General features: G+C 42.7%; 9 non-coding genes across 9 annotated transcripts; all 9 read left to right on the top strand.

Annotated features, from left to right (window-relative positions):
* The first annotated feature begins 947 nt into the window (after nucleotides 1-947).
* Nucleotides 948-1,020, top strand: trnav-uac (transfer RNA valine (anticodon UAC)). The gene has a single exon. It is a non-coding gene; the product is annotated as a tRNA-Val (tRNA).
* A 2,262-nt stretch (nucleotides 1,021-3,282) lies between these two features.
* trnav-uac (transfer RNA valine (anticodon UAC)) lies at nucleotides 3,283-3,355 on the top strand. Its single transcript has one exon. It is a non-coding gene; the product is annotated as a tRNA-Val (tRNA).
* Nucleotides 3,356-5,618: 2,263 nt separating this feature from the next.
* Nucleotides 5,619-5,691, top strand: trnav-uac (transfer RNA valine (anticodon UAC)). Its single transcript has one exon. It is a non-coding gene; the product is annotated as a tRNA-Val (tRNA).
* A 2,263-nt stretch (nucleotides 5,692-7,954) lies between these two features.
* trnav-uac (transfer RNA valine (anticodon UAC)) lies at nucleotides 7,955-8,027 on the top strand. The gene has a single exon. It is a non-coding gene; the product is annotated as a tRNA-Val (tRNA).
* A 2,262-nt stretch (nucleotides 8,028-10,289) lies between these two features.
* Nucleotides 10,290-10,362, top strand: trnav-uac (transfer RNA valine (anticodon UAC)). The gene has a single exon. It is a non-coding gene; the product is annotated as a tRNA-Val (tRNA).
* Nucleotides 10,363-12,624: 2,262 nt separating this feature from the next.
* trnav-uac (transfer RNA valine (anticodon UAC)) lies at nucleotides 12,625-12,697 on the top strand. The gene has a single exon. It is a non-coding gene; the product is annotated as a tRNA-Val (tRNA).
* A 2,268-nt stretch (nucleotides 12,698-14,965) lies between these two features.
* On the top strand, nucleotides 14,966-15,038 carry trnag-ucc (transfer RNA glycine (anticodon UCC)). The gene has a single exon. It is a non-coding gene; the product is annotated as a tRNA-Gly (tRNA).
* A 2,263-nt stretch (nucleotides 15,039-17,301) lies between these two features.
* Nucleotides 17,302-17,374, top strand: trnav-uac (transfer RNA valine (anticodon UAC)). The gene has a single exon. It is a non-coding gene; the product is annotated as a tRNA-Val (tRNA).
* Nucleotides 17,375-19,637: 2,263 nt separating this feature from the next.
* trnav-uac (transfer RNA valine (anticodon UAC)) lies at nucleotides 19,638-19,710 on the top strand. The gene has a single exon. It is a non-coding gene; the product is annotated as a tRNA-Val (tRNA).
* Nucleotides 19,711-19,788: the final 78 nt, after the last annotated feature.

A 19,788-nucleotide genomic window follows, 5' to 3' on the forward strand; every position in this document is an offset into this window, starting at 1 on the left:
AACAGCTCATTAACTGTAGGAGTGGGACCGGGCGGCGCTTCAGAAGACAGGTCGAAAAGGCAAAGACACTTTCTCGTCTCAATGCTCTGATCATGAAGAATATCCACACACACAAATTATTTTATCAATGGTTAGATCCTCACTCGGCTAGGTTTGAACCAACGTTCTCGGGGTCCGATTTTCACTTCGGTGGTTGTTTAAATTTCCAAGAAGTCCGCGGTTCAAATCACAAAGGAGCGCTCGTTTTGCCGCCACTATTGGAAGTTGAATCTTTTGCAATCACCATTAAATAACCGATTACCATAATTTACAGAATGAAAGAAAGGCGAAACACACTTCAATAACGCATTTTACCCTTTGTAAGTAATGAACTGTTTACCATATTTCATTTTGCACATTGTATTTTAGGAACCTCGTTTAAAATCTTAATTGCTTCTGAAAGCAGAAATCTGGGGCATCTATTTTAAAAATTAACAGGATTGGTCAATGCACAGCATAAACTGCTGGCGAATGTAACTTTTCCGCCAGCAGTCGAACCGGGTATTTGTCGCTTCTGACGTGAACGTGACAACCGCTACACCACGAAAAACTCTGCGTCACTGCTCGCAGAGAATAGAATCAGTAGTGAAAAAAACATCACACGGTGCTCATTTTCAGATACAATGCAGTCAACGTTTACATCAAGTGAAATAACTTTTTAGTGAAATGATGTGGAAGTATGTGTTACTCGTATTTGTCCCTCTAATTAAATGTTGTGGCGTTTGACTCCCGTTCATGTCTGTTCTTCCTCTGTTGATAAAGAAAGGAGGGCATTCGTTGACCAGACTGCACTGCGGCTGATTTTGTGAGCTCATCCTTTATATTGAGTGATGCTGTTTAAGGTGAACCAATCAGCACAGAGGGTGTTCACTGGTCAGTTCCCCTGTGTTGACTGTATTTGCACAGCGGTTCCCGTAGTGTAGTGGTTATCCCGTTCGCTTTACACGCGAAAAGTCCCCGGTTCGAGCCCGGGCGGGAGCATTATGTTTAAACTTGCTGTGGATGAAAGGCCAGCGGGTTTGTTCCAAATGAGAAAAGAAAATTGCTGTAAATCTGAAATCGAAACGGAAAATGCTGGAAATTATCAGGAGGTCAGTCAGTAATGTGGAAAAAAATACTTAGTGAACCTTTCAGGTCAATTAACCATCGTTAGAAATGGGAACGGAAGAGATGTATGGTGAGATTATTCTCTTGTCAATAGGGCTAAGCGGCTTCCCTCTTATTCTTTAATTTTTCTTTATTTCGCTTCACTAATCAGATACATTTGAGTGAGCGAAAACTGACCCACAGTGAGGCTCATTGCATCTTTTGTTCCCTTTTAATCCCTGGAATCTCTGATGCCCTGAAGTTCAGAAATGTAATTCATTAATCTGCAGGGTGGCCGTCAGTAAGAAAACTTTTCTGTCTGGATCCGGGAGAGGAGCGCGTTTCGGCTCAAGATGGCTGCTACTGTCGATAGATTTTTGTGGATAAGGTTATTAAGGGTTACGGAAAAAAAGCGGGTAAATGAAGTGTTGATACAGCCCAGTCCTGATCTAATTGAATGGCGCAACAGGCTCGACGGGCTGAATGGCCTATTCCTATGGAGTCGATGCAGTGCACCCGAGTGCTGGAGTGTTTCCGGTGTGTAGTGGTTATCGCATTCCGCTAACACACGAAAACTCAACGGTTTGAAAGTGGGTGGAGGCAATTTAATGCCGTTTCTCCATTCAAGTTTATTAAATATGAAAATTGGAATAATTTGCATGCTTGGTTCAGTGTAAATAAAATACGCATTGACAGGCGACTTATACCTTTCAAATGGCAGCGTTACAGTGAGTGAAGTAATTCTCAATGATATTTCCCATATAGGACACAGATAGCGGGACTTTAAGGTGGATTTGGGGAAAGTTGGCGCTGATTTAGAGAATCTCCCCTCGCGTGTCGCGGACTAAAGAGGTCGGTCATATTTTATTTAAAAATTGAGGCTGAGAAGTTTCTCATTGAGAATGTGGAAGCAGAACAATAAAGATTAATAGGAAAACACAAGGTCAGCGACAGGATTCAAATTGGAGTTTCAATCGTTCCAACTGTGTGTCCTTTCAATAAGTAATATAAAAGCGCGTCTGTAAAAATGTCCGCACCATGTTATGATTCAGGAAACTGAGACGGGAGTAGAAATAGAGAAATAAAAGCACATGGATATGGAGAAGAGGAAGAGAGAAGGGGCAAATACTGTTTCCACGCAGAACTAATGCCGGGACTCCTCTGCTGCGCCTGGGGCGGCCTCCTGCAGCCCGGATACATTAACGTCCTAACAGCTCATTAACTGTAGGAGTGGGACCGGGCGGCGCTTCAGAAGACAGGTCGAAAAGGCAAAGACACTGTCTCGATCTCAGGTGCTCTGATCATGAAGAATAGCCACACACACAAATTCTTTTATCAATGGTTAGATCCTCACTCGGCTAGGTTTGAACCAGCGTTCTCGGGGTCCGATTTTCACTTCGGTGGTTGTTTAAATTTCCGAGAAGTCCGCGGTTCAAATCACAAAGGAGCGCTCGTTTTGCCGCCACTATTGGAAGTTGAATCTTTTGCAATCACCATTAAATAACCGATTACCATAATTTACAGAATGAAAGAAAGGCGAAACACACTTCAATAACGCATTTTACGCTTTGTAAGTAATGAACTGTTTACCATATTTCATTTTGCAGATTGCATTTTAGGAACCTCGTTTAAAATCTTAATTGCTTATGAAAGCAGAAATCTGGGGCATCTTTTTTAAAAATTAACAGGATTGGTCAATGCACAGCATAAACTGCTGGCGAATGTAACTTTTCCGCCAGCAGTCGAACCGGGTATTTGTCGCTTCTGACGTGAACGTGACAACCGCTGCACTACGAAAAACTCTGCGTCACTGCTCGCAGAGAATAGAATCAGTAGTGAACAAAACATCACACGGTGCTCATTTTCAGATACAATGCAGTCAACGTTTACATCAAGTGAAATAACTTTTTAGTGAAATGATGTGGAAGTATGTGTTACTCGTATTTGTGCCTCTAATTAAATGTTGTGGCGTTTGACTCCCGTTCATGTCTGTTCTTCCTCTGTTGATAAAAAAGGAGGGCATTCGTTGACCAGACTGCACTGCGGCTGATTTTGTGAGCTCATCCTTTATATTGAGTGATGCTGTTTAAGGTGAACCAATCAGCACAGAGGGTGGTCACTGGTCAGTTCCCCTGTGTTGACCGTATTTGCTCAGCGGTTCCCGTAGTGTAGTGGTTATCACGTTCGCTTTACACGCGAAAGGTCCCCGGTTCGAGCCCGGGCGGGAGCATTATGTTTAAACTTGCTGTGGATCAAAGGCCAGCGGGTTTTGTTCCAAATGAGAAAAGAAAATTGCTGTAAATCTGAAATCGAAACGGAAAATGCTGGAAATTATCAGGAGGTCAGTCAGTAATGTGGCAAAAAATACATAGTGAACCTTTCAGGTCAATTAACCATCGTTAGAAATGGGAACCGAAGAGATGTATGGTGAGATTATTCTCTTGCCAATAGGGCTAAGCGGCTTCCCTCTTATTCTTTAATTTTTCTTCATTTCGCTTCACTAATCAGATACATTTGAGTGAGCGAAAACTGACCCACAGTGAGGCTCATTTCATCTTTTGTTCCCTTTTAATCCCTGGAATCTCTGATGCCCTGAAGTTCAGAAATGTAATTCATTAATCTGCAGGGTGGCCGTCAGTAAGAAAACTTTTCTGTCTGGATCCGGGAGAGGAGCGCGTTTAGGCTCAAGATTGCTGCTACTGTCGATAGATTTTTGTGAATAAGGTTATTAAGGGTTAAGGAAAAAAAGCGGGTAAATGAAGTGTTGATACAGCCCAGTCCTGATCTAATTGAATGGCGCAACAGGCTCGACGGGCTGAATGGCCTATTCCTATGGAGTCGATGCAGTGCACCCGAGTGCTGGAGTATTTCCGGTGTGTAGTGGTTATCGCATTCCGCTAACACACGAAAACTCAACGGTTTGAAAGTGGGTGGAGGCAATTTAATGCCGTTTCTCCATTCAAGTTTATTAAATATGAAAATTGGAATAATTTGCATGCTTGGTTCAGTGTAAATAAAGTACGCATTGACAGGCGACTTATACCTTTCAAATGGCAGCGTTACAGTGAGTGAAGTAATTCTCAATGATATTTCCCATATAGGACACAGATAGCGGGACTTTAAGGAGGATTTGGGGAAAGTTGGCGCTGATTTAGAGAATCTCCTCTCGCGTGTCGTGGACTAAAGAGGTCGGTCATATTTTATTTAAAAATTGAGGCTGAGAAGTTTCTCATTGAGAATGTGGAAGCAGAACAATAAAGATTAATAGGAAAACACAAGGTCAGCGACAGGATTCAAATTGGAGTTTCAATCGTTCCAACTGTGTGTCCTTTCAAAAAGTAATATAAAAGCGCGTCTGTAAAAATGTCCGCACTATGTTATGATTCAGGAAACTGAGACGGGAGTAGAAATAGAGAAATAAAAGCACATGGATATGGAGAAGAGGAAGAGAGAAGGGGCAAATACTGTTTCCACGCAGAACTAATGCCGGGACTCCTCTGCTGCGCCTGGGGCGGCCTCCTGCAGCCCGGATACATTAACGTCCTAACAGCTCATTAACTGTAGGAGTGGGACCGGGCGGCGCTTCAGAAGACAGGTCGAAAAGGCAAAGACACTGTCTCGATCTCAGGTGCTCTGATCATGAAGAATAGCCACACACACAAATTCTTTTATCAATGGTTAGATCCTCACTCGGCTAGGTTTGAACCAGCGTTCTCGGGGTCCGATTTTCACTTCGGTGGTTGTTTAAATTTCCGAGAAGTCCGCGGTTCAAATCACAAAGGAGCGCTCGTTTTGCCGCCACTATTGGAAGTTGAATCTTTTGCAATCACCATTAAATAACCGATTACCATAATTTACAGAATGAAAGAAAGGCGAAACACACTTCAATAACGCATTTTACGCTTTGTAAGTAATGAACTGTTTACCATATTTCATTTTGCAGATTGCATTTTAGGAACCTCGTTTAAAATCTTAATTGCTTATGAAAGCAGAAATCTGGGGCATCTTTTTTAAAAATTAACAGGATTGGTCAATGCACAGCATAAACTGCTGGCGAATGTAACTTTTCCGCCAGCAGTCGAACCGGGTATTTGTCGCTTCTGACGTGAACGTGACAACCGCTGCACTACGAAAAACTCTGCGTCACTGCTCGCAGAGAATAGAATCAGTAGTGAACAAAACATCACACGGTGCTCATTTTCAGATACAATGCAGTCAACGTTTACATCAAGTGAAATAACTTTTTAGTGAAATGATGTGGAAGTATGTGTTACTCGTATTTGTGCCTCTAATTAAATGTTGTGGCGTTTGACTCCCGTTCATGTCTGTTCTTCCTCTGTTGATAAAAAAGGAGGGCATTCGTTGACCAGACTGCACTGCGGCTGATTTTGTGAGCTCATCCTTTATATTGAGTGATGCTGTTTAAGGTGAACCAATCAGCACAGAGGGTGGTCACTGGTCAGTTCCCCTGTGTTGACCGTATTTGCTCAGCGGTTCCCGTAGTGTAGTGGTTATCACGTTCGCTTTACACGCGAAAGGTCCCCGGTTCGAGCCCGGGCGGGAGCATTATGTTTAAACTTGCTGTGGATCAAAGGCCAGCGGGTTTTGTTCCAAATGAGAAAAGAAAATTGCTGTAAATCTGAAATCGAAACGGAAAATGCTGGAAATTATCAGGAGGTCAGTCAGTAATGTGGCAAAAAATACATAGTGAACCTTTCAGGTCAATTAACCATCGTTAGAAATGGGAACCGAAGAGATGTATGGTGAGATTATTCTCTTGCCAATAGGGCTAAGCGGCTTCCCTCTTATTCTTTAATTTTTCTTCATTTCGCTTCACTAATCAGATACATTTGAGTGAGCGAAAACTGACCCACAGTGAGGCTCATTTCATCTTTTGTTCCCTTTTAATCCCTGGAATCTCTGATGCCCTGAAGTTCAGAAATGTAATTCATTAATCTGCAGGGTGGCCGTCAGTAAGAAAACTTTTCTGTCTGGATCCGGGAGAGGAGCGCGTTTAGGCTCAAGATTGCTGCTACTGTCGATAGATTTTTGTGAATAAGGTTATTAAGGGTTAAGGAAAAAAAGCGGGTAAATGAAGTGTTGATACAGCCCAGTCCTGATCTAATTGAATGGCGCAACAGGCTCGACGGGCTGAATGGCCTATTCCTATGGAGTCGATGCAGTGCACCCGAGTGCTGGAGTATTTCCGGTGTGTAGTGGTTATCGCATTCCGCTAACACACGAAAACTCAACGGTTTGAAAGTGGGTGGAGGCAATTTAATGCCGTTTCTCCATTCAAGTTTATTAAATATGAAAATTGGAATAATTTGCATGCTTGGTTCAGTGTAAATAAAGTACGCATTGACAGGCGACTTATACCTTTCAAATGGCAGCGTTACAGTGAGTGAAGTAATTCTCAATGATATTTCCCATATAGGACACAGATAGCGGGACTTTAAGGAGGATTTGGGGAAAGTTGGCGCTGATTTAGAGAATCTCCTCTCGCGTGTCGTGGACTAAAGAGGTCGGTCATATTTTATTTAAAAATTGAGGCTGAGAAGTTTCTCATTGAGAATGTGGAAGCAGAACAATAAAGATTAATAGGAAAACACAAGGTCAGCGACAGGATTCAAATTGGAGTTTCAATCGTTCCAACTGTGTGTCCTTTCAAAAAGTAATATAAAAGCGCGTCTGTAAAAATGTCCGCACTATGTTATGATTCAGGAAACTGAGACGGGAGTAGAAATAGAGAAATAAAAGCACATGGATATGGAGAAGAGGAAGAGAGAAGGGGCAAATACTGTTTCCACGCAGAACTAATGCCGGGACTCCTCTGCTGCGCCTGGGGCGGCCTCCTGCAGCCCGGATACATTAACGTCCTAACAGCTCATTAACTGTAGGAGTGGGACCGGGCGGCGCTTCAGAAGACAGGTCGAAAAGGCAAAGACACTGTCTCGATCTCAGGTGCTCTGATCATGAAGAATAGCCACACACACAAATCTTTTATCAATGGTTAGATCCTCACTCGGCTAGGTTTGAACCAGCGTTCTCGGGGTCCGATTTTCACTTCGGTGGTTGTTTAAATTTCCGAGAAGTCTGCGGTTCAAATCACAAAGGAGCGCTCGTTTTGCCGCCACTATTGGAAGTTGAATCTTTTGCAATCACCATTAAATAACCGATTACCATAATTTACAGAATGAAAGAAAGGCGAAACACACTTCAATAACGCATTTTACGCTTTGTAAGTAATGAACTGTTTACCATATTTCATTTTGCAGATTGCATTTTAGGTACCTCGTTTAAAATCTTAATTGCTTATGAAAGCAGAAATCTGGGGCATCTTTTTTAAAAATTAACAGGATTGGTCAATGCACAGCATAAACTGCTGGCGAATGTAACTTTTCCGCCAGCAGTCGAACCGGGTATTTGTCGCTTCTGACGTGAACGTGACAACCGCTACACCACGAAAAACTCTGCGTCACTGCTCGCAGAGAATAGAATCAGTAGTGAAAAAAACATCACACGGTGCTCATTTTCAGATACAATGCAGTCAACGTTTACATCAAGTGAAATAACTTTTTAGTGAAATGATGTGGAAGTATGTGTTACTCGTATTTGTCCCTCTAATTAAATGTTGTGGCGTTTGACTCCCGTTCATGTCTGTTCTTCCTCTGTTGATAAAGAAAGGAGGGCATTCGTTGACCAGACTGCACTGCGGCTGATTTTGTGAGCTCATCCTTTATATTGAGTGATGCTGTTTAAGGTGAACCAATCAGCACAGAGGGTGTTCACTGGTCAGTTCCCCTGTGTTGACTGTATTTGCACAGCGGTTCCCGTAGTGTAGTGGTTATCCCGTTCGCTTTACACGCGAAAAGTCCCCGGTTCGAGCCCGGGCGGGAGCATTATGTTTAAACTTGCTGTGGATGAAAGGCCAGCGGGTTTGTTCCAAATGAGAAAAGAAAATTGCTGTAAATCTGAAATCGAAACGGAAAATGCTGGAAATTATCAGGAGGTCAGTCAGTAATGTGGAAAAAAATACTTAGTGAACCTTTCAGGTCAATTAACCATCGTTAGAAATGGGAACGGAAGAGATGTATGGTGAGATTATTCTCTTGTCAATAGGGCTAAGCGGCTTCCCTCTTATTCTTTAATTTTTCTTTATTTCGCTTCACTAATCAGATACATTTGAGTGAGCGAAAACTGACCCACAGTGAGGCTCATTTCATCTTTTGTTCCCTTTTAATCCCTGGAATCTCTGATGCCCTGAAGTTCAGAAATGTAATTCATTAATCTGCAGGGTGGCCGTCAGTAAGAAAACTTTTCTGTCTGGATCCGGGAGAGGAGCGCGTTTCGGCTCAAGATGGCTGCTACTGTCGATAGATTTTTGTGGAGAAGGTTATTAAGGGTTACGGAAAAAAAGCGGGTAAATGAAGTGTTGATACAGCCCAGTCCTGATCTAATTGAATGGCGCAACAGGCTCGACGGGCTGAATGGCCTATTCCTATGGAGTCGATGCAGTGCACCCGAGTGCTGGAGTGTTTCCGGTGTGTAGTGGTTATCGCATTCCGCTAACACACGAAAACTCAACGGTTTGAAAGTGGGTGGAGGCAATTTAATGCCGTTTCTCCATTCAAGTTTATTAAATATGAAAATTGGAATAATTTGCATGCTTGGTTCAGTGTAAATAAAATACGCATTGACAGGCGACTTATACCTTTCAAATGGCAGCGTTACAGTGAGTGAAGTAATTCTCAATGATATTTCCCATATAGGACACAGATAGCGGGACTTTAAGGAGGATTTGGGGAAAGTTGGCGCTGATTTAGAGAATCTCCCCTCGCGTGTCGCGGACTAAAGAGGTCGGTCATATTTTATTTAAAAATTGAGGCTGAGAAGTTTCTCATTGAGAATGTGGAAGCAGAACAATAAAGATTAATAGGAAAACACAAGGTCAGCGACAGGATTCAAATTGGAGTTTCAATCGTTCCAACTGTGTGTCCTTTCAATAAGTAATATAAAAGCGCGTCTGTAAAAATGTCCGCACCATGTTATGATTCAGGAAACTGAGACGGGAGTAGAAATAGAGAAATAAAAGCACATGGATATGGAGAAGAGGAAGAGAGAAGGGGCAAATACTGTTTCCACGCAGAACTAATGCCGGGACTCCTCTGCTGCGCCTGGGGCGGCCTCCTGCAGCCTGGATACATTAACGTCCTAACAGCTCATTAACTGTAGGAGTGGGACCGGGCGGCGCTTCAGAAAACAGGTCAAAAAGGCAAAGACACTGTCTCGATCTCAGGTGCTCTGATCATGAAGAATAGCCACACACACAAATTCTTTTATCAATGGTTAGATCCTCACTCGGCTAGGTTTGAACCAGCGTTCTCGGGGTCCGATTTTCACTTCGGTGGTTGTTTAAATTTCCGAGAAGTCCGCGGTTCAAATCACAAAGGAGCGCTCGTTTTGCCGCCACTATTGGAAGTTGAATCTTTTGCAATCACCATTAAATAACCGATTACCATAATTTACAGAATGAAAGAAAGGCGAAACACACTTCAATAACGCATTTTACGCTTTGTAAGTAATGAACTGTTTACCATATTTCATTTTGCAGATTGCATTTTAGGAACCTCGTTTAAAATCTTAATTGCTTATGAAAGCAGAAATCTGGGGCATCTTTTTTAAAAATTAACAGGATTGGTCAATGCACAGCATAAACTGCTGGCGAATGTAACTTTTCCGCCAGCAGTCGAACCGGGTATTTGTCGCTTCTGACGTGAACGTGACAACCGCTACACTACGAAAAACTCTGCGTCACTGCTCGCAGAGAATAGAATCAATTGTGAACAAAACATCACACGGTGCTCATTTTCAGATACAATGCAGTCAACGTTTACATCAAGTGAAATAACTTTTTAGTGAAATGATGTGGAAGTATGTGTTACTCGTATTTGTGCCTCTAATTAAATGTTGTGGCGTTTGACTCCCGTTCATGTCTGTTCTTCCTCTGTTGATAAAAAAGGAGGGCATTCGTTGACCAGACTGCACTGCGGCTGATTTTGTGAGCTCATCCTTTATATTGAGTGATGCTGTTTAAGGTGAACCAATCAGCACAGAGGGTGTTCACTGGTCAGTTCCCCTGTGTTGACTGCATTTGCACAGCGGTTCCCGTAGTGTAGTGGTTATCACGTTCGCTTTACACGCGAAAGGTCCCCGGTTCGAGCCCGGGCGGGAGCATTATGTTTAAACTTGCTGTGGATCAAAGGCCAGCGGGTTTTGTTCCAAATGAGAAAAGAAAATTGCTGTAAATCTGAAATCGAAACGGAAAATGCTGGAAATTATCAGGAGGTCAGTCAGTAATGTGGCAAAAAATACATAGTGAACCTTTCAGGTCAATTAACCATCGTTAGAAATGGGAACCGAAGAGATGTATGGTGAGATTATTCTCTTGCCAATAGGGCTAAGCGGCTTCCCTCTTATTCTTTAATTTTTCTTCATTTCGCTTCACTAATCAGATACATTTGAGTGAGCGAAAACTGACCCACAGTGAGGCTCATTTCATCTTTTGTTCCCTTTTAATCCCTGGAATCTCTGATGCCCTGAAGTTCAGAAATGTAATTCATTAATCTGCAGGGTGGCCGTCAGTAAGAAAACTTTTCTGTCTGGATCCGGGAGAGGAGCGCGTTTAGGCTCAAGATTGCTGCTACTGTCGATAGATTTTTGTCGATAAGGTTATTAAGGGTTACGGAAAAAAAGCGGGTAAATGAAGTGTTGATACAGCCCAGTCCTGATCTAATTGAATGGCGCAACAGGCTCGACGGGCTGAATGGCCTATTCCTATGGAGTCGATGCAGTGCACCCGAGTGCTGGAGTATTTCCGGTGTGTAGTGGTTATCGCATTCCGCTAACACACGAAAACTCAACGGTTTGAAAGTGGGTGGAGGCAATTTAATGCCGTTTCTCCATTCAAGTTTATTAAATATGAAAATTGGAATAATTTGCATGCTTGGTTCAGTGTAAATAAAGTACGCATTGACAGCCGACTTATACCTTTCAAATGGCAGCGTTACAGTGAGTGAAGTAATTCTCAATGATATTTCCCATATAGGACACAGATAGCGGGACTTTAAGGAGGATTTGGGGAAAGTTGGCGCTGATTTAGAGAATCTCCTCTCGCGTGTCGCGGACTAAAGAGGTCGGTCATATTTTATTTAAAAATTGAGGCTGAGAAGTTTCTCATTGAGAATGTGGAAGCAGAACAATAAAGATTAATAGGAAAACACAAGGTCAGCGACAGGATTCAAATTGGAGTTTCAATCGTTCCAACTGTGTGTCCTTTCAATAAGTAATATAAAAGCGCGTCTGTAAAAATGTCCGCACTATGTTATGATTCAGGAAACTGAGACGGGAGTAGAAATAGAGAAATAAAAGCACATGGATATGGAGAAGAGGAAGAGAGAAGGGGCAAATACTGTTTCCACGCAGAACTAATGCCGGGACTCCTCTGCTGCGCCTGGGGCGGCCTCCTGCAGCCCGGATACATTAACGTCCTAACAGCTCATTAACTGTAGGAGTGGGACCGGGCGGCGCTTCAGAAGACAGGTCGAAAAGGCAAAGACACTGTCTCGATCTCAGGTGCTCTGATCATGAAGAATAGCCACACACACAAATCTTTTATCAATGGTTAGATCCTCACTCGGCTAGGTTTGAACCAGCGTTCTCGGGTCCGATTTTCACTTCGGTGGTTGTTTAAATTTCCGAGAAGTCCGCGGTTCAAATCACAAAGGAGCGCTCGTTTTGCCGCCACTATTGGAAGTTGAATCTTTTGCAATCACCATTAAATAACCGATTACCATAATTTACAGAATGAAAGAAAGGCGAAACACACTTCAATAACGCATTTTACGCTTTGTAAGTAATGAACTGTTTACCATATTTCATTTTGCAGATTGCATTTTAGGTACCTCGTTTAAAATCTTAATTGCTTATGAAAGCAGAAATCTGGGGCATCTTTTTTAAAAATTAACAGGATTGGTCAATGCACAGCATAAACTGCTGGCGAATGTAACTTTTCCGCCAGCAGTCGAACCGGGTATTTGTCGCTTCTGACGTGATCGTGACAACCGCTACACTACGAAAAACTCTGCGTCACTGCTCGCAGAGAATAGAATCAGTAGTGAACAAAACATCACACGGTGCTCATTTTCAGATACAATGCAGTCAACGTTTACATCAAGTGAAATAACTTTTTAGTGAAATGATGTGGAAGTATGTGTTACTCGTATTTGTGCCTCTAATTAAATGTTGTGGCGTTTGACTCCCGTTCATGTCTGTTCTTCCTCTGTTGATAAACAAAGGAGGGCATTCGTTGACCAGACTGCACTGCGGCTGATTTTGTGAGCTCATCCTTTATATTGAGTGATGCTGTTTAAGGTGAACCAATCAGCACAGAGGGTGGTCACTGGTCAGTTCCCCTGTGTTGACCGTATTTGCTCAGCGGTTCCCGTAGTGTAGTGGTTATCACGTTCGCTTTACACGCGAAAGGTCCCCGGTTCGAGCCCGGGCGGGAGCATTATGTTTAAACTTGCTGTGGATGAAAGGCCAGCGGTTTTGTTCCAAATGAGAAAAGAACATTGCTGTAAATCTGAAATCGAAACGGAAAATGCTGGAAATTATCAGGAGGTCAGTCAGTAATGTGGAAAAAAATACATAGTGAACCTTTCAGGTCAATTAACCATCGTTAGAAATGGGAACGGAAGAGGTGTACGGTGAGATTATTCTCTTGTCAATAGGGCTAAGCGGCTTCCCTCTAATTCTTTAATTTTTCTTTATTTCGCTTCACTAATCAGATACATTTGAGTGAGCGAAAACTGACCCACAGTGAGGCTCATTTCATCTTTTGTTCCCTTTTAATCCCTGGAATCTCTGATGCCCTGGAGTTCAGAAATGTAATTAATTAATCTGCAGGGTGGCCGTCAGTAAGAAAACTTTTCTGTCTGGATCCGGGAGAGGAGCGCGTTTAGGCTCAAGATTGCTGCTACTGTCGATAGATTTTTGTGGATAAGGTTATTAAGGGTTACGGAAAAAAAGCGGGTAAATGAAGTGTTGATACAGCCCAGTCCTGATCTAATTGAATGGCGCAACAGGCTCGAGGGGCTGAATGGCCTCCTCCTATTCCTATGGAGTCGATGCAGTGCACCCGAGTGCTGGAGTATTTCCGGTGTGTAGTGGTTATCGCATTCCGCTAACACACGAAAACTCAACGGTTTGAAAGTGGGTGGAGGCAATTTAATGCCGTTTCTCCATTCAAGTTTATTAAATATGAAAATTGGAATAATTTGCATGCTTGGTTCAGTGTAAATAAAATACGCATTGACAGGCGACTTATACCTTTCAAATGGCAGCGTTACAGTGAGTGAAGTAATTCTCAATGATATTTCCCATATAGGACACAGATAGCGGGACTTAAAGGAGGATTTGGGGAAAGTTGGCGCTGATTTAGAGAATCTCCCCTCGCGTGTCGCGGACTAAAGAGGTCGGTCATATTTTATTTAAAAATTGAGGCTGAGAAGTTTCTCATTGAGAATGTGGAAGCAGAACAATAAAGATTAATAGGAAAACACAAGGTCAGCGACAGGATTCAAATTGGAGTTTCAATCGTTCCAACTGTGTGTCCTTTCAATAAGTAATATAAAAGCGCGTCTGTAAAAATGTCCGCACCATGTTATGATTCAGGAAACTGAGACGGGAGTAGAAATAGAGAAATAAAAGCACATGGATATGGAGAAGAGGAAGATAGAAGGGGCAAATACTGTTTCCACGCAGAACTAATGCCGGGACTCCTCTGCTGCGCCTGGGGCGGCCTCCTGCAGCCCGGATACATTAAAGTCCTAACAGCTCATTAACTGTAGGAGTGGGACCGGGCGGCACTTCAGAAGACAGGTCGAAAAGGCAAAGACACTGTCTCGATCTCAGGTGCTCTGATCATGAAGAATAGCCACACACACATATCTTTTATCAATGGTTAGATCCTCACTCGGCTAGGTTTGAACCAGCGTTCTCGGGGTCCGATTTTCACTTCGGTGGTTGTTTAAATTTCCGAGAAGTCCGCGGTTCAAATCACAAAGGAGCGCTCGTTTTGCCGCCACTATTGGAAGTTGAATCTTTTGCAATCACCATTAAATAACCGATTACCATAATTTACAGAATGAAAGAAAGGCGAAACACACTTCAATAACGCATTTTACGCTTTGTAAGTAATGAACTGTTTACCATATTTCATTTTGCAGATTGCATTTTAGGAACCCATTTTAAAATCTTAATTGCTTATGAAAGCAGAAATCTGGGGCATCTTTTTTAAAAATTAACAGGATTGGTCAATGCACAGCATAAACTGCTGGCGAATGTAACTTTTCCGCCAGCAGTCGAACCGGGTATTTGTCGCTTCTGAAGTGAACGTGACAACCGCTACACTACGAAAAACTCTGCGTCACTGCTCGCAGAGAATAGAATCAGTAGTGAACAAAACATCACACGGTGCTCATTTTCAGATACAATGCAGTCAACGTTTACAGCAAGTGAAATAACTTTTTAGTGAAATGATGTGGAAGTATGTGCTACTCGTGTTTGTGCCTCTAATTAAATGTTGTGGCGTTTGACTCCCGTTCATGTCTGTTCTTCATCTGTTGATAAAGAAAGGAGGGCATTCGTTGACCAGACTGCACTGCGGCTGATTTTGTGAGCTCATCCTTTATATTGAGTGATGCTGTTTAAGGTGAACCAATCAGCACAGAGGGTGGTCACTGGTCAGTTCCCCTGTGTTGACCGTATTTGCACAGCGGTTCCCGTAGTGTAGTGGTTATCACGTTCGCTTTCCACGCGAAAAGTCCCCGGTTCGAGCCCGGGTGGGAGCATTATGTTTAAACTTGCTGTGGATGAAAGGCAAGCGGGTTTTGTTCCAAATGAGAAAAGAAAATTGCTGTAAATCTGAAATCGAAACGGAAAATGCTGGAAATTATCAGGAGGTCAGTCAGTAATGTGGAAAAAAATACATGGTGAACCTTTCAGGTCAATTAACCATCGTTAGAACTGGGAACGGAAGAGATGTATGGTGAGATTATTCTCTTGTCAATAGGGCTAAGCGGCTTCCCTCTTATTCTTTAATTTTTCTTTATTTCGCTTCACTAATCAGATACATTTGAGTGAGCGAAAACTGACCCACAGTGAGGCTCATTTCATCTTTTGTTCCCTTTTAATCCCTGGAATCTCTGATGCCCTGAAGTTCAGAAATGTAATTCATTAATCTGCAGGGTGGCCGTCAGTAAGAAAACTTTTCTGTCTGGATCCGGGAGAGGAGCGCGTTTAGGCTCAAGATTGCTGCTACTGTCGATAGATTTTTGTGGATAAGGTTATTAAGGGTTACGGAAAAAAAGTGGGTAAATGAAGTGTTGATACAGCCCAGTCCTGATCTAATTGAATGGCGCAACAGGCTCGACGGGCTGAATGGCCTATTCCGATGGAGTCGATGCAGTGCACCCGAGTGCTGGAGTGTTTCCAGTGTGTAGTGGTTATCGCATTCCGCTAACACACGAAAACTCAACGGTTTGAAAGTGGGTGGAGGCAATTTAATGCCGTTTCTCCATTCAAGTTTATTAAATATGAAAATTGGAATAATTTGCATGCTTGGTTCAGTGTAAATAAAAGACGCATTGACAGGCGACTTATACCTTTCAAATGGCAGCGTTACAGTGAGTGAAGTAATTCTCAATGATATTTCCCATATAGGACACAGATAGCGGGACTTTAAGGAGGATTTGGGGAAAGTTGGCGCTGATTTAGAGAATCTCCCCTCGCGTGTCGCGGACTAAAGAGGTCGGTCATATTTTATTTCAAAATTGAGGCTGAGAAGTTTCTCATTGAGAATGTGGAAGCAGAACAATAAAGATTAATAGGAAAACACAAGGTCAGTGACAGGATTCAAATTGGAGTTTCAATCGTTCCAACTGTGTGTCCTTTCAATAAGTAATATAAAAGCGCGTCTGTAAAAATGTCCGCACCATGTTATGATTCAGGAAACTGAGACGGGAGTAGAAATGAAGAAATAAAAGCACATGGATATGGAGAAGAGGAAGAGAGAAGGGGCAAATACTGTTTCCACGCAGAACTAATGCCGGGACTCCTCTGCTGCGCCTGGGGCGGCCTCCTGCAGCCCGGATACATTAACGTCCTAACAGCTCATTAACTGTAGGAGTGGGATCGGGCGGCGCTTCAGAAGACAGGTCGAAAAGGCAAAGACACTGTCTCGATCTCAGGTGCTCTGATCATGAAGAATAGCCACACACACAAATTCTTTTATCAATGGTTAGATCCTCACTCGGCTAGGTTTGAACCAGCGTTCTCGGGGTCCGATTTTCACTTCGGTGGTTGTTTAAATTTCCGAGAAGTCCGCGGTTCAAATCACAAAGGAGCGCTCGTTTTGCCGCCACTATTGGAAGTTGAATCTTTTGCAATCACCATTAAATAACCGATTACCATAATTTACAGAATGAAAGAAAGGCGAAACACACTTCAATAACGCATTTTACGCTTTGTAAGTAATGAACTGTTTACCATATTTCATTTTGCAGATTGCATTTTAGGAACCTCGTTTAAAATCTTAATTGCTTATGAAAGCAGAAATCTGGGGCATCTTTTTTAAAAATTAACAGGAATGGTCAATGCACAGCATAAACTGCTGGCGAATGTAACTTTTCCGCCAGCAGTCGAACCGGGTATTTGTCGCTTCTGACGTGAACGTGACAACCGCTACACTACGAAAAACTCTGCGTCACTGCTCGCAGAGAATAGAATCAATTGTGAACAAAACATCACACGGTGCTCATTTTCAGATACAATGCAGTCAACGTTTACATCAAGTGAAATAACTTTTTAGTGAAATGATGTGGAAGTATGTGTTACTCGTATTTGTGCCTCTAATTAAATGTTGTGGCGTTTGACTCCCGTTCATGTCTGTTCTTCCTCTGTTGATAAAAAAGGAGGGCATTCGTTGACCAGACTGCACTGCGGCTGATTTTGTGAGCTCATCCTTTATATTGAGTGATGCTGTTTAAGGTGAACCAATCAGCACAGAGGGTGGTCACTGGTCAGTTCCCCTGTGTTGACCGTATTTGCTCAGCGGTTCCCGTAGTGTAGTGGTTATCACGTTCGCTTTACACGCGAAAGGTCCCCGGTTCGAGCCCGGGCGGGAGCATTATGTTTAAACTTGCTGTGGATCAAAGGCCAGCGGGTTTTGTTCCAAATGAGAAAAGAAAATTGCTGTAAATCTGAAATCGAAACGGAAAATGCTGGAAATTATCAGGAGGTCAGTCAGTAATGTGGCAAAAAATACATAGTGAACCTTTCAGGTCAATTAACCATCGTTAGAAATGGGAACCGAAGAGATGTATGGTGAGATTATTCTCTTGCCAATAGGGCTAAGCGGCTTCCCTCTTATTCTTTAATTTTTCTTCATTTCGCTTCACTAATCAGATACATTTGAGTGAGCGAAAACTGACCCACAGTGAGGCTCATTTCATCTTTTGTTCCCTTTTAATCCCTGGAATCTCTGATGCCCTGAAGTTCAGAAATGTAATTCATTAATCTGCAGGGTGGCCGTCAGTAAGAAAACTTTTCTGTCTGGATCCGGGAGAGGAGCGCGTTTAGGCTCAAGATTGCTGCTACTGTCGATAGATTTTTGTCGATAAGGTTATTAAGGGTTACGGAAAAAAAGCGGGTAAATGAAGTGTTGATACAGCCCAGTCCTGATCTAATTGAATGGCGCAACAGGCTCGACGGGCTGAATGGCCTATTCCTATGGAGTCGATGCAGTGCACCCGAGTGCTGGAGTATTTCCGGTGTGTAGTGGTTATCGCATTCCGCTAACACACGAAAACTCAACGGTTTGAAAGTGGGTGGAGGCAATTTAATGCCGTTTCTCCATTCAAGTTTATTAAATATGAAAATTGGAATAATTTGCATGCTTGGTTCAGTGTAAATAAAGTACGCATTGACAGCCGACTTATACCTTTCAAATGGCAGCGTTACAGTGAGTGAAGTAATTCTCAATGATATTTCCCATATAGGACACAGATAGCGGGACTTTAAGGAGGATTTGGGGAAAGTTGGCGCTGATTTAGAGAATCTCCTCTCGCGTGTCGCGGACTAAAGAGGTCGGTCATATTTTATTTAAAAATTGAGGCTGAGAAGTTTCTCATTGAGAATGTGGAAGCAGAACAATAAAGATTAATAGGAAAACACAAGGTCAGCGACAGGATTCAAATTGGAGTTTCAATCGTTCCAACTGTGTGTCCTTTCAATAAGTAATATAAAAGCGCGTCTGTAAAAATGTCCGCACTATGTTATGATTCAGGAAACTGAGACGGGAGTAGAAATAGAGAAATAAAAGCACATGGATATGGAGAAGAGGAAGAGAGAAGGGGCAAATACTGTTTCCACGCAGAACTAATGCCGGGACTCCTCTGCTGCGCCTGGGGCGGCCTCCTGCAGCCCGGATACATTAACGTCCTAACAGCTCATTAACTGTAGGAGTGGGACCGGGCGGCGCTTCAGAAGACAGGTCGAAAAGGCAAATACACTGTCTCGATCTCAGGTGCTCTGATCATGAAGAATAGCCACACACACAAATCTTTTATCAATGGTTAGATCCTCACTCGGCTAGGTTTGAACCAGCGTTCTCGGGGTCCGATTTTCACTTCGGTGGTTGTTTAAATTTCCGAGAAGTCCGCGGTTCAAATCACAAAGGAGCGCTCGTTTTGCCGCCACTATTGGAAGTTGAATCTTTTGCAATCACCATTAAATAACCGATTACCATAATTTACAGAATGAAAGAAAGGCGAAACACACTTCAATAACGCATTTTACGCTTTGTAAGTAATGAACTGTTTACCATATTTCATTTTGCAGATTGCATTTTAGGTACCTCGTTTAAAATCTTAATTGCTTATGAAAGCAGAAATCTGGGGCATCTTTTTTAAAAATTAACAGGATTGGTCAATGCACAGCATAAACTGCTGGCGAATGTAACTTTTCCGCCAGCAGTCGAACCGGGTATTTGTCGCTTCTGACGTGATCGTGACAACCGCTACACTACGAAAAACTCTGCGTCACTGCTCGCAGAGAATAGAATCAGTAGTGAACAAAACATCACACGGTGCTCATTTTCAGATACAATGCAGTCAACGTTTACATCAAGTGAAATAACTTTTTAGTGAAATGATGTGGAAGTATGTGTTACTCGTATTTGTGCCTCTAATTAAATGTTGTGGCGTTTGACTCCCGTTCATGTCTGTTCTTCCTCTGTTGATAAACAAAGAAGGGCATTCGTTGACCAGACTGCACTGCGGCTGATTTTGTGAGCTCATCCTTTATATTGAGTGATGCTGTTTAAGGTGAACCAATCAGCACAGAGGGTGGTCACTGGTCAGTTCCCTTGTGTTGACCGTATTTGCTCAGCGGTTCCCGTAGTGTAGTGGTTATCACGTTCGCTTTACACGCGAAAGGTCCCCGGTTCGAGCCCGGGCGGGAGCATTATGTTTAAACTTGCTGTGGATGAAAGGCCAGCGGTTTTGTTCCAAATGAGAAAAGAACATTGCTGTAAATCTGAAA

The sequence above is a fragment of the Somniosus microcephalus genome, unplaced genomic scaffold (genome assembly GCF_052327205.1).
Source record: "Somniosus microcephalus isolate GS21.2 unplaced genomic scaffold, FLI_Smic_1.0 unresolved_chr4, whole genome shotgun sequence".
Classification (NCBI taxonomy): Eukaryota; Metazoa; Chordata; class Chondrichthyes; order Squaliformes; family Somniosidae; genus Somniosus; species Somniosus microcephalus.